Genomic DNA, 12,858 nt, shown 5'->3' with positions numbered 1-12,858 from the left:
TGTTACATTTTATTCTTTCAAGTTAGCGTTTCATATATTTTTGCCAACTCTTACCTTTGCTTGTTCTTTTGCTCATATCTTTCTCCACCGAACTCCAAATGAGTTGATTCTTGTTTTGTTGGAATCTAGACTCAAAGACCTTTCAAATTATGCCTTGGAAATCAAGTTTACACCTTTTTTGACACTGTAATCGATTACAAAGACACTGTAAACGATTACACGAACAAAATTCAGGATTTGTACAAAAACTTGTACTGGAGGAGTCAGTTGTGCTAACCTAGGTGACCATAGTCAAAATTTTTAATTTTTTGGCATAAATCCCATGGTTTTCACTTGATTTTGTTGTTAAGTGTGAGTATAGGGTGAGAAGTGATGTTTTGGCACCCCATGATGGACGAAAAAACAATGTTTATGAGATGAGCAACTTGGGTGAGATAACATGCTGTCAATTTTGACCTTTGCTGGCTATTTTACTGATAACTTTTCCCACCGACCTCCAAATGATGTGATTCTTTTTTTATTAGAAACTAGACTCAAAAATCTTTCCAATGACTACTAATTTGTAATTTTTGGACATCTGAGTTGTTACAGTTTATTCTTTCAAGTTAGCGTTTCATATATTTTTGCCAACTCTTACCTTTGCTTGTTCTTTTGCTCATATCTTTCTCCACCGAACTCCAAATGAGTTGATTCTTGTTTTGTTGGAATCTAGACTCAAAGACCTTTCAAATTATGCCTTGGAAATCAAGTTTACACCTTTTTTGACATTGTAATCGATTACAAGGACACTGTAAACGATTACACGAACAAAATTCAGGATTTGTACAAAAACTTGTACAGGAGGAGTCAGTTGTGCTAACCTAGGTGACCATAGTCAAAATTTTTAATTTTACAATGACTACTAATTTTGGACATCTGAGTTGTTACATTTTATTCTTTCAAGTTAGCGTTTCATATATTTTTGCCAACTCTTACCTTTGCTTGTTCTTTTGCTCATATCTTTCTCCACCGAACTCCAAATGAGTTGATTCTTGTTTTGTTGGAATCTAGACTCAAAGACCTTTCAAATTATGCCTTGGAAATCAAGTTTACACCTTTTTTGACACTGTAATCGATTACAAAGACACTGTAAACGATTACACGAACAAAATTCAGGATTTGTACAAAAACTTGTACTGGAGGAGTCAGTTGTGCTAACCTAGGTGACCATAGTCAAAATTTTTAATTTTTTGGCATAAATCCCATGGTTTTCACTTGATTTTGTTGTTAAGTGTGAGTATAGGGTGAGAAGTGATGTTTTGGCACCCCATGATGGACGAAAAAACAATGTTTATGAGATGAGCAACTTGGGTGAGATAACATGCTGTCAATTTTGACCTTTGCTGGCTATTTTACTGATAACTTTTCCCACCGACCTCCAAATGATGTGATTCTTTTTTTATTAGAAACTAGACTCAAAAATCTTTCCAATGACTACTAATTTGTAATTTTTGGACATCTGAGTTGTTACAGTTTATTCTTTCAAGTTAGCGTTTCATATATTTTTGCCAACTCTTACCTTTGCTTGTTCTTTTGCTCATATCTTTCTCCACCGAACTCCAAATGAGTTGATTCTTGTTTTGTTGGAATCTAGACTCAAAGACCTTTCAAATTATGCCTTGGAAATCAAGTTTACACCTTTTTTGACATTGTAATCGATTACAAGGACACTGTAAACGATTACACGAACAAAATTCAGGATTTGTACAAAAACTTGTACAGGAGGAGTCAGTTGTGCTAACCTAGGTGACCATAGTCAAAATTTTTAATTTTCCAATGACTACTAATTTGTAATTTTTGGACATCTGAGTTGTTACATTTTATTCTTTCAAGTTAGCGTTTCATATATTTTTGCCAACTCTTACCTTTGCTTTTTCTTTTGCTCATATCTTTCTCCACCGAACTCCAAATGAGTTGATTCTTGTTTTGTTGGAATCTAGACTCAAAGACCTTTCAAATTATGCCTTGGAAATCAAGTTTACACCTTTTTTGACACTGTAATCGATTACAAAGACACTGTAAACGATTACACGAACAAAATTCAGGATTTGTACAAAAACTTGTACTGGAGGAGTCGGTTGTGCTAACCTAGGTGACCATAGTCAAAATTTTTAATTTTTTGGCATAAATCCCATGGTTTTCACTTGATTTTGTTGTTAAGTGTGAGTATAGGGTGAGAAGTGATGTTTTGGCACCCCATGATGGACGAAAAAACAATGTTTATGAGATGAGCAACTTGGGTGAGATAACATGCTGTCAATTTTGACCTTTGCTGGCTATTTTACTGATAACTTTTCCCACCGACCTCCAAATGATGTGATTCTTTTTTTATTAGAAACTAGACTCAAAAATCTTTCCAATGACTACTAATTTGTAATTTTTGGACATCTGAGTTGTTACAGTTTATTCTTTCAAGTTAGCGTTTCATATATTTTTGCCAACTCTTACCTTTGCTTGTTCTTTTGCTCATATCTTTCTCCACCGAACTCCAAATGAGTTGATTCTTGTTTTGTTGGAATCTAGACTCAAAGACCTTTCAAATTATGCCTTGGAAATCAAGTTTACACCTTTTTTGACACTGTAATCGATTACAAAGACACTGTAAACGATTACACAAACAAAATTCAGGATTTGTACAAAAACTTGTACTGGAGGAGTCAGTTGTGCTAACCTAGGTGACCATAGTCAAAATTTTTAATTTTTTGGCATAAATCCCATGGTTTTCACTTGATTTTGTTGTTAAGTGTGAGTATAGGGTGAGAAGTGATGTTTTGGCACCCCATGATGGACGAAAAAACAATGTTTATGAGATGAGCAACTTGGGTGAGATAACATGCTGTCAATTTTGACCTTTGCTGGCTATTTTACTGATAACTTTTCCCACCGACCTCCAAATGATGTGATTCTTTTTTTATTAGAAACTAGACTCAAAAATCTTTCCAATGACTACTAATTTGTAATTTTTGGACATCTGAGTTGTTACAGTTTATTCTTTCAAGTTAGCGTTTCATATATTTTTGCCAACTCTTACCTTTGCTTGTTCTTTTGCTCATATCTTTCTCCACCGAACTCCAAATGAGTTGATTCTTGTTTTGTTGGAATCTAGACTCAAAGACCTTTCAAATTATGCCTTGGAAATCAAGTTTACACCTTTTTTGACATTGTAATCGATTACAAGGACACTGTAAACGATTACACGAACAAAATTCAGGATTTGTACAAAAACTTGTACAGGAGGAGTCAGTTGTGCTAACCTAGGTGACCATAGTCAAAATTTTTAATTTTCCAATGACTACTAATTTGTAATTTTTGGACATCTGAGTTGTTACATTTTATTCTTTCAAGTTAGCGTTTCATATATTTTTGCCAACTCTTACCTTTGCTTGTTCTTTTGCTCATATCTTTCTCCACCGAACTCCAAATGAGTTGATTCTTGTTTTGTTGGAATCTAGACTCAAAGACCTTTCAAATTATGCCTTGGAAATCAAGTTTACACCTTTTTTGACACTGTAATCGATTACAAAGACACTGTAAACGATTACACGAACAAAATTCAGGATTTGTACAAAAACTTGTACTGGAGGAGTCAGTTGTGCTAACCTAGGTGACCATAGTCAAAATTTTTAATTTTTTGGCATAAATCCCATGGTTTTCACTTGATTTTGTTGTTAAGTGTGAGTATAGGGTGAGAAGTGATGTTTTGGCACCCCATGATGGACGAAAAAACAATGTTTATGAGATGAGCAACTTGGGTGAGATAACATGCTGTCAATTTTGACCTTTGCTGGCTATTTTACTGATAACTTTTCCCACCGACCTCCAAATGATGTGATTCTTTTTTTATTAGAAACTAGACTCAAAAATCTTTCCAATGACTACTAATTTGTAATTTTTGGACATCTGAGTTGTTACAGTTTATTCTTTCAAGTTAGCGTTTCATATATTTTTGCCAACTCTTACCTTTGCTTGTTCTTTTGCTCATATCTTTCTCCACCGAACTCCAAATGAGTTGATTCTTGTTTTGTTGGAATCTAGACTCAAAGACCTTTCAAATTATGCCTTGGAAATCAAGTTTACACCTTTTTTGACATTGTAATCGATTACAAGGACACTGTAAACGATTACACGAACAAAATTCAGGATTTGTACAAAAACTTGTACAGGAGGAGTCAGTTGTGCTAACCTAGGTGACCATAGTCAAAATTTTTAATTTTACAATGACTACTAATTTGTAATTTTTGGACATCTGAGTTGTTACATTTTATTCTTTCAAGTTAGCGTTTCATATATTTTTGCCAACTCTTACCTTTGCTTGTTCTTTTGCTCATATCTTTCTCCACCGAACTCCAAATGAGTTGATTCTTGTTTTGTTGGAATCTAGACTCAAAGACCTTTCAAATTATGCCTTGGAAATCAAGTTTACACCTTTTTTGACACTGTAATCGATTACAAAGACACTGTAAACGATTACACGAACAAAATTCAGGATTTGTACAAAAACTTGTACTGGAGGAGTCAGTTGTGCTAACCTAGGTGACCATAGTCAAAATTTTTAATTTTTTGGCATAAATCCCATGGTTTTCACTTGATTTTGTTGTTAAGTGTGAGTATAGGGTGAGAAGTGATGTTTTGGCACCCCATGATGGACGAAAAAACAATGTTTATGAGATGAGCAACTTGGGTGAGATAACATGCTGTCAATTTTGACCTTTGCTGGCTATTTTACTGATAACTTTTCCCACCGACCTCCAAATGATGTGATTCTTTTTTTATTAGAAACTAGACTCAAAAATCTTTCCAATGACTACTAATTTGTAATTTTTGGACATCTGAGTTGTTACAGTTTATTCTTTCAAGTTAGCGTTTCATATATTTTTGCCAACTCTTACCTTTGCTTGTTCTTTTGCTCATATCTTTCTCCACCGAACTCCAAATGAGTTGATTCTTGTTTTGTTGGAATCTAGACTCAAAGACCTTTCAAATTATGCCTTGGAAATCAAGTTTACACCTTTTTTGACATTGTAATCGATTACAAGGACACTATAAACGATTACACAAACAAAATTCAGGATTTGTACAAAAACTTGTACAGGAGGAGTCAGTTGTGCTAACCTAGGTGACCATAGTCAAAATTTTTAATTTTCCAATGACTACTAATTTGTAATTTTTGGACATCTGAGTTGTTACATTTTATTCTTTCAAGTTAGCGTTTCATATATTTTTGCCAACTCTTACCTTTGCTTTTTCTTTTGCTCATATCTTTCTCCACCGAACTCCAAATGAGTTGATTCTTGTTTTGTTGGAATCTAGACTCAAAGACCTTTCAAATTATGCCTTGGAAATCAAGTTTACACCTTTTTTGACACTGTAATCGATTACAAAGACACTGTAAACGATTACACGAACAAAATTCAGGATTTGTACAAAAACTTGTACTGGAGGAGTCGGTTGTGCTAACCTAGGTGACCATAGTCAAAATTTTTAATTTTTTGGCATAAATCCCATGGTTTTCACTTGATTTTGTTGTTAAGTGTGAGTATAGGGTGAGAAGTGATGTTTTGGCACCCCATGATGGACGAAAAAACAATGTTTATGAGATGAGCAACTTGGGTGAGATAACATGCTGTCAATTTTGACCTTTGCTGGCTATTTTACTGATAACTTTTCCCACCGACCTCCAAATGATGTGATTCTTTTTTTATTAGAAACTAGACTCAAAAATCTTTCCAATGACTACTAATTTGTAATTTTTGGACATCTGAGTTGTTACAGTTTATTCTTTCAAGTTAGCGTTTCATATATTTTTGCCAACTCTTACCTTTGCTTGTTCTTTTGCTCATATCTTTCTCCACCGAACTCCAAATGAGTTGATTCTTGTTTTGTTGGAATCTAGACTCAAAGACCTTTCAAATTATGCCTTGGAAATCAAGTTTACACCTTTTTTGACACTGTAATCGATTACAAGGACACTGTAAACGATTACACAAACAAAATTCAGGATTTGTACAAAAACTTGTACAGGAGGAGTCAGTTGTGCTAACCTAGGTGACCATAGTCAAAATTTTTAATTTTCCAATGACTACTAATTTGTAATTTTTGGACATCTGAGTTGTTACATTTTATTCTTTCAAGTTAGCGTTTCATATATTTTTGCCAACTCTTACCTTTGCTTTTTCTTTTGCTCATATCTTTCTCCACCGAACTCCAAATGAGTTGATTCTTGTTTTGTTGGAATCTAGACTCAAAGACCTTTCAAATTATGCCTTGGAAATCAAGTTTACACCTTTTTTGACACTGTAATCGATTACAAAGACACTGTAAACGATTACACGAACAAAATTCAGGATTTGTACAAAAACTTGTACTGGAGGAGTCGGTTGTGCTAACCTAGGTGACCATAGTCAAAATTTTTAATTTTTTGGCATAAATCCCATGGTTTTCACTTGATTTTGTTGTTAAGTGTGAGTATAGGGTGAGAAGTGATGTTTTGGCACCCCATGATGGACGAAAAAACAATGTTTATGAGATGAGCAACTTGGGTGAGATAACATGCTGTCAATTTTGACCTTTGCTGGCTATTTTACTGATAACTTTTCCCACCGACCTCCAAATGATGTGATTCTTTTTTTATTAGAAACTAGACTCAAAAATCTTTCCAATGACTACTAATTTGTAATTTTTGGACATCTGAGTTGTTACAGTTTATTCTTTCAAGTTAGCGTTTCATATATTTTTGCCAACTCTTACCTTTGCTTGTTCTTTTGCTCATATCTTTCTCCACCGAACTCCAAATGAGTTGATTCTTGTTTTGTTGGAATCTAGACTCAAAGACCTTTCAAATTATGCCTTGGAAATCAAGTTTACACCTTTTTTGACACTATAATCGATTACAAAGACACTGTAAACGATTACACAAACAAAATTCAGGATTTGTACAAAAACTTGTACTGGAGGAGTCAGTTGTGCTAACCTAGGTGACCATAGTCAAAATTTTTAATTTTTTGGCATAAATCCCATGGTTTTCACTTGATTTTGTTGTTAAGTGTGAGTATAGGGTGAGAAGTGATGTTTTGGCACCCCATGATGGACGAATAAACAATGTTTATGAGATGAGCAACTTGGGTGAGATAACATGCTGTCAATTTTGACCTTTGCTGGCTATTTTACTGATAACTTTTCCCACCGACCTCCAAATGATGTGATTCTTTTTTTATTAGAAACTAGACTCAAAAATCTTTCCAATGACTACTAATTTGTAATTTTTGGACATCTGAGTTGTTACAGTTTATTCTTTCAAGTTAGCGTTTCATATATTTTTGCCAACTCTTACCTTTGCTTGTTCTTTTGCTCATATCTTTCTCCACCGAACTCCAAATGAGTTGATTCTTGTTTTGTTGGAATCTAGACTCAAAGACCTTTCAAATTATGCCTTGGAAATCAAGTTTACACCTTTTTTGACATTGTAATCGATTACAAGGACACTGTAAACGATTACACGAACAAAATTCAGGATTTGTACAAAAACTTGTACAGGAGGAGTCAGTTGTGCTAACCTAGGTGACCATAGTCAAAATTTTTAATTTTACAATGACTACTAATTTGTAATTTTTGGACATCTGAGTTGTTACATTTTATTCTTTCAAGTTAGCGTTTCATATATTTTTGCCAACTCTTACCTTTGCTTGTTCTTTTGCTCATATCTTTCTCCACCGAACTCCAAATGAGTTGATTCTTGTTTTGTTGGAATCTAAACTCAAAGACCTTTCAAATTATGCCTTGGAAATCAAGTTTACACCTTTTTTGACACTGTAATCGATTACAAAGACACTGTAAACGATTACACGAACAAAATTCAGGATTTGTACAAAAACTTGTACTGGAGGAGTCAGTTGTGCTAACCTAGGTGACCATAGTCAAAATTTTTAATTTTTTGGCATAAATCCCATGGTTTTCACTTGATTTTGTTGTTAAGTGTGAGTATAGGGTGAGAAGTGATGTTTTGGCACCCCATGATGGACGAAAAAACAATGTTTATGAGATGAGCAACTTGGGTGAGATAACATGCTGTCAATTTTGACCTTTGCTGGCTATTTTACTGATAACTTTTCCCACCGACCTCCAAATGATGTGATTCTTTTTTTATTAGAAACTAGACTCAAAAATCTTTCCAATGACTACTAATTTGTAATTTTTGGACATCTGAGTTGTTACAGTTTATTCTTTCAAGTTAGCGTTTCATATATTTTTGCCAACTCTTACCTTTGCTTGTTCTTTTGCTCATATCTTTCTCCACCGAACTCCAAATGAGTTGATTCTTGTTTTGTTGGAATCTAGACTCAAAGACCTTTCAAATTATGCCTTGGAAATCAAGTTTACACCTTTTTTGACATTGTAATCGATTACAAGGACACTGTAAACGATTACACGAACAAAATTCAGGATTTGTACAAAAACTTGTACAGGAGGAGTCAGTTGTGCTAACCTAGGTGACCATAGTCAAAATTTTTAATTTTCCAATGACTACTAATTTGTAATTTTTGGACATCTGAGTTGTTACAGTTTATTCTTTCAAGTTAGCGTTTCATATATTTTTGCCAACTCTTACCTTTGCTTGTTCTTTTGCTCATATCTTTCTCCACCGAACTCCAAATGAGTTGATTCTTGTTTTGTTGGAATCTAGACTCAAAGACCTTTCAAATTATGCCTTGGAAATCAAGTTTACACCTTTTTTGACATTGTAATCGATTACAAGGACACTGTAAATGATTACCATAGTATTTTTTCTGCAGATTAGCTCTGCACTTGTCCAACTTGGTCCCCTAAGTAAGAATGGCTTCTTCTCCACTTCTTGGGGTCACCTCCCATCACTTTCCACTCTCTACCTCCACTGAAACACCAACACCAAGTAAATACAAGTGGACTTGTGCCTGAAAGTAACAATTTTTGCCAATGATCACCCATGACACCACAGCTGACTACTTCAGTTCAACTTTCTGTACAAAACAGTGATTTCTCTCGTGTAATCGTTTACCAGGCCACTGTAAACGATTACAACACTGTTTTAGTTTTACAGACAACTGCAATTTCATTAAGTGGTATTGGTTAGTGGTATTGGTGTTTTTACTCACAACTGCAATGGTATTAAGTGTATCATAAATTGAACATTACATAATAAATGTCGAGAATTGAGGAACCAGTTTTAAAGTAAACAACTTCATTAAATTAAAGACTTGAAATTATCAAAGTAGGAACTGTGGTACATAGTTCTTTATAATGCAAAAAATAAAGCCTAAACAACCAATTCTAAGTCTGAGGATTGTTTTCAGAAGCACTTTGGAAGTGTTGCAGTTGTTGTTCAATGTTCCCAACGCGCGATTGCAACGCATCAAACCTTGTAATGATGACCATGTCCATGTTTCCAAATCTTGTTTCAAGGGCAAGATGGAGGACAGAGCAACACACAAGATGGAAGGGTTTCCCTGTGGACGACAGACCCACACAAAAGATGGAAGGGTTCAACGCCCGTATTAGGGTAAAGATGGACCACACAGCCACAGAGAATATCGAACGGTTGAACACACGTATTGAAGACGGAGGAGAGAACGACAGCGAAGATGGAAGCTTCGAAGATGGACGACAGAGAAGATGGAAGCTTCGAAGATGGACGACAGAGCGAGAGAGCGAGACACGAGATGGAAGGGTTGAACGCACGTCTTTCCCACCCTAAACTGCCAAACCCAAAACTTAAAATTTTAGTCTGAAAATCCCAAAATACCCCTCGCCCCGTAACCCTTTCTCTGTTTTATTTTCAAATTATTTAGCCAATGCAGAGCCGACACGTGGCGTTGTGAAATCGGTGTCAAAATTTCGTTGTCCAAATAACATTTTCCTAAAAAATTTGAAAAATTCAAAAAGATTTCTTGGCCTAGATTCTCTTTTCTCTAAACCTAAAAACTCTTCTCTCTTCACTCTTACTCTTACTTTTTCGCTGCACACAACACTCCCTTCTCTCCTCTCAACCCCACCTTCTTCTCTTCTCCTGTTTCTTTCTTCCACCTCCTTTCCGTTCCCCTTTACTGGATCTACTCCAGCTTCGTTGGTGTTTTTAATTGGTGCATAAAAGGTTGATACTCAATTTTGTTCAAACTTCATTCAATGTGTCTTTTGATGAATAATTGTATGCTTGTATGTGTAGAATTAGAGTTTGTATGCGTAGAAATTGAGTTTAAAACAAATGAGTGTGAATGAATAGGTTAGAAACGAGTTTAACACGAGGGAAAAGCTTGACCAGGAAATGATTTTTTTGCATAATCAGATTTTGAAAACTGATTCTATCCCGGATTTCGAAATTTATTTTATTTTTTTAATGAATTTCAAAATCTGTTTCTTCATTCAATGAATTTTAAAATTCATTAAACATAAAATCTTCGAAAGCGAAATACAATTCTGCCTTTTTAATTTTAATTTAATTTTTTTAAATAAGGGATTTATATGGACCATGTTCGTGCTTGTTGACATATATTCAAATTATATGGACCATGTTGGTGCTTGTTGACATATATTTCTCCTTCCCAGAACGTCTTGCAATCACATCGATGGTGGAGGTGAACAACGTGAATCACTATAGATAAAAAAAATGCAACATTGGTACGTTGTTTCATCAACACGTCGTCGTTGGTGCACTGCTTGAGGTGACAGGATTCTCAAAACATGAATCCTCGGAAGACACGTGAGAAGATCTATCACCATGTTTTGTTACTCTGTTCCAATATTTAGCCAAATAGCCAGTTTCAACAGTAGCTGCAACAACCTATAAATCCATTCTATCTTCCTGCCGCAACCACTACCCAAACTCCACAACGCAAGTCACCCATTTTCTTTCAACAATTAGCACTAAACCACATAGGAAGAACTTTCTATGAATTAGAGATATAAGCTTCAACTCTTCAACTAATAACAAACATAAAGAACCCAAAAAACCACTTTTTTTCTAAAACTTAACTCCCCATACAAATATTCCTCCTCTTAAACCAAACCCAGCCCATAATATTTCCTACTCTAAAGGCAAAGCCGTAAGAAACTACTCCTCAGTTCTCAACAATACGTGACCGCACAAACTAATAAAAAAATAAGAACGAAACAGGGTTAAAAAAATGTTTGAACTTTTTATGACCAAGGAAACGAGGTTATGTATCTTACTTCTATATGTCTTCTTCGATTCGTTGAACAACACCAAAGAATGAAACAAGATATCAACTCTTTGAAAATGCGCAAAGCATATAGAAAACAGAAAATCAACTCGTCAGTGAAAATACGCGAAAAAGAGCAGCACCGGAAGGAATAGTGGTGGCTTAGGTCGCAAACCAACCATCAGCGAAAGGTTGGGTTGCAAACGAAAAATAGTGGGTAAAAGGAACAATTAGCGGAAGCAAGTTTTAAGAAGAAAGATTGAAAGTAGAAAGTGACCTAGGTTACGAATGACTTGAAATTAAAACTCTGAAAATGAAATGGTTCTGAAAAAGCTGAAGTTCCTATTTTCTACCTTAGTCATGAAAAAAATTGAAAAAAAAAAATACCAATGACAGAATCAAAAATTGTGTCCAATTGATGTCTATCCATTCATGGAGGTTTCTAAACTTCTTTCCTACTCTATAAAATCTATACTAAAATCAATGTGATTTTTACAAGTCACAATTTCTAATAGAAAGAAGGACAACGATAATAAACACTTAAGCATTGCATTCACCTTCTTTACAAAATTAGAAATTAGAACTTAACATTGAGGATACAATAATTCCAACCCCTTCTTTCAAGTCACGATTTGTGTCCTCACTTTGAAGTTTTTTCATGATTTTCACCCTAATTAATAAAACAAAACAAACATAAAATATTTCAAAAATTACGTTTTTAATTTTTTTAATATAAATAAATGGTGACGCGATGAATATGTGATACTGCTCACCTGGTGGTTCGTTGACGAGGTCATGACTTAGCTAATCACACTAACAAAAAAATAATTAAGACAAAAAAATAGAGTTAAATATGTTTTTCGTCTCTTAAGTATCACACGATTTTAGTTTTAGTCCTTATTCGAAACTTTAATTGCTTTTAGTCCTTATAGTTTTGAAACTAATACTATTAGTTCTTAAAATTGGATGGCGTTAACTTTTGTTTGATATGGCTATCGACAATGCCACGTCTTATGCCAGCTGTCGTGCCAGGTTGATTGTTTCATTTTTCAAGTTGAATCTAACTTCGTCATCTACGGCGACCCATAAGCTTCTCGTCTATGCCTCCTCGCCCTCCAGCACCGTGGTCAGGAAGGCACCGACATCGTCACCGTGGCCAGTATAAAGTTTCTATATTTCGGATTTGGGTTTCTCTCTTGCGTCGATCGTAATGGCTGCTCTACAATACTTGGAATCGCTGCGCAACGCACACCCTGAGCTCGCTGAATGGTACAATTCGCTCGCGGATATGTACCAGAAGAAGCTCTGGCATCGACTCACCCTCAAGCTCGAGCAGTTTTTCGCACTTGCTATTTTTCAGCTTCCACTCTTCTTCTTGACTTTATTTTCTATTCCGCTTTTTGTACTCGTAATTGATGGAAAGCTGTATTGTACCTCGGTTTTTTTTGTTTCGGAAATTGTTAGGTTTAGGTTTAATTTGTTTATTTATGTGTAGTTGTTGGTTTGAGCTTGATTTAGGAGTTAGGGGTGATGTTGTCCGGAGAGAGTGATTGTGCTACTGTTAGGGTTTTGTTTTGGGGGGCTTGAATTGTTGTGTTTGGAACGGTGGGAAAGATGAGAACTTTTTTCA

This window comes from Vigna angularis, chromosome 4 (assembly GCF_016808095.1).
Source record: "Vigna angularis cultivar LongXiaoDou No.4 chromosome 4, ASM1680809v1, whole genome shotgun sequence".
Lineage (NCBI taxonomy): Eukaryota > Viridiplantae > Streptophyta > Magnoliopsida > Fabales > Fabaceae > Vigna > Vigna angularis.
This window is presented reverse-complemented; position numbering follows the sequence as displayed.